The sequence below is a fragment of the Schistocerca americana genome, unplaced genomic scaffold (genome assembly GCF_021461395.2).
Source record: "Schistocerca americana isolate TAMUIC-IGC-003095 unplaced genomic scaffold, iqSchAmer2.1 HiC_scaffold_50, whole genome shotgun sequence".
Lineage (NCBI taxonomy): Eukaryota > Metazoa > Arthropoda > Insecta > Orthoptera > Acrididae > Schistocerca > Schistocerca americana.
In genome coordinates, this window is record NW_025726236.1 from 977,261 (window position 1) to 979,880 (window position 2,620).

A 2,620-nucleotide genomic window follows, 5' to 3' on the forward strand; every position below is an offset into this window, starting at 1 on the left:
TGGGGGCCCTGAACGTTACAATTAACCATCAGTTTTTGTCGGATTCGTAATTCTAGACTCAGAGGAGGACGACCAAAAGGCGCCCGAGGCAACAATAGACCCTTGGAGACAAGTCGGCTGGAGGAGAATGTATTGAATCTCAACGCAATTTGAGTGTTCCAGTGACATTAGGAGGACCTGAACGTTAAAATTAACTATCAGTTTTGCGTCGGATTCGAAAATGTAGACTCAGAGGAAAACGGCAATAAGGTGCCCGAGGCAGCAATAGACCCTTGGAGACGAGTCGCCTGGACGAAGATGTATTGAATCTCGACGCAATTTGAGTTTTCCATCGTCATTACGAGGCCCTGAGCGTTACAATTAACTATCAGTTTCGCGTCGGACTCGCAAATCTAGACTCACAGGAGACGGACCATATGGTGACCGAAGCAGCAATATCCCCTTGGAAACAAGTCGGCTGGAGGACGAGGTATTGAATCTCGACGCAATTTGAGTGTTCCATCGTCATTAGGAGGCCGTGAACGTTACAATTAGCTATCAGTTTTTCGTCGGATTCGAAAATCTAGACTCACAGGAGAACGACAATAAGGTGCCCGAGGCAGCAATAGACCCTTGGAGACAAGTCGGCTGGCGGACGATGTATTGGATCGCGACGGAATTTGAGTGTTCCATCGTCATTAGGAGGCCTTGAACGTTACAATTACCTATCAGTTTTGCGTCGGATTCGAAGATCTAGACTCACAGGAGAACGACCATTAGGTGCCACAGGCAGCAATAGAACCTTGGAGACAAATCGGCTGGAGGACGATGAATTGAATCGCGACGCAATTTGAGTATTCCATCGTAATTAGGAGGCCATGAACCTTACAATTAACTATCAGTTATGCGTCGGATTCGAAAATCTAGACTCACAGGAGGACGACCAAAAGGCGCCCGAGGCAACAATAGTCCCTTCGAGACAAGTCGGCTGGAGGACGATGTATTGAATTTCGACGCAATTTGAGTGTTCCAGTGTCATTAGGAGGCTCTGAACGTGACAATAAAATATCAGTTTTGCGTCGGATTCGAAAATGTAGACATAGTGGAGAACGACAATAAGTTGCCCGAGGCAGTAATAGACCCTTGGAGACAAGTCGGCTGAAGGACGATGTATTGAATCTCGATGAAATTTGAGTGTTCCATCGTCATTAGGTGGCCCTGAATGTTACAATTAACTATCAGTTTTGCGTCGGATTCGACAATCTAGACTCACAGGAGATGGACCATAAGGTGCCCGAGGCAGCAATATCCCCTTGGAGACAAGTCGGCTGGAGGACGATGTATTGAATATCGACGCAATTTGAGTGTTCCATCCTCATTAGGAAGACCTGAACATTACAATTAACTAACTGTTATGCGTCGGATTCGAAAATCTAGACTTACAGGAGGACGACCATAAGGTGCCCGAGGCAGCAATAAAACCTTGGAGACAAGTCGCCTGGAGGACGATGTATTGAATCTCGACGCCATTTGAGTGTTCCATCGTCACTAGGAGGCCCTGAGCGTTACAATTAACTATCAGTTTCGCGTCGGATTCGCAAATCTAGATTCACAGGAGACGGACCATATGGTGCCCGAGGCAGCAATATCCCCTTGTAGTCAAGTCGGCTGGAGGACGAGGTATTGAATCTCGACGCAATTAGTGTGTTCCATCGTCATTAGGAGGCCCTGAACGTTGTAATTAACTCTCAGTGTTGCGTCGGATACGAATGTCTAGACTCACAGGAGAACGACCATAAGGTGCCTGAGGCAGCAATATCCCCTTTGGAGACAAGTCGGCTGGATGACGATATATTGAACCTCGAAGTAATTTGAGTGTTCCATCGTCATTAGGAGGCCCTGAACGTTACAATTAACTATCAGCTATGCGTCGGATTCGTAGATCTAGACTCACAGGAGAACGACCACAAGGACCCCGAGGCAGCAATAGACTCTTGGAGACAAGTCGGCTGGAGGTCGATGTATTGAATCTCGACGCAATTTGAGTGTTCCATCGTCATTAGGAGGCCCTGAACGTTACAATTAACTATCAGTTTTGCGTCGGATTCGAAGATCTAGTCTCACGGGAGAACGACCATTAGGTGCCACAGGCAGCAATAGACCCTTGGAGACAAATCGGCTGGAGGACGATGAATTGAATCGCGACGCACTTTGAGTGTTCCATCGTCATTAGGAGCCAGTGAACATAACAATTGACCATCAGTTTTGTGTCGGATTCGAAAACCTAGACTCACAGGAGACCGACCATAAGGTGCCAGAGGCAGCAATAGACCCTTGGAGACAAGTCGGCTGGAGAATGATGTATTGAATCTCGACGCAATTTGAGTGTTCCATCGTTATTAGGAGGCCGTGAACGGTAAATTAACTATCAGTTATGCGTCGGATTCGAAAATCTAGACTCACAGGAGGACGACCAAAAGGCGCCCGAGGCAACAATAGTCCCTTCGAGACAAGTCGGTTGGAGGACGATGTATTGAATCTCGACGCAATTTGAGTGTTCTATCGTCATTAGGAAAACCTGAACGTTACAATTAACTATCAGTTATGCGTCGGATTCAAAAATCTAGTCTTACAGGAGGAC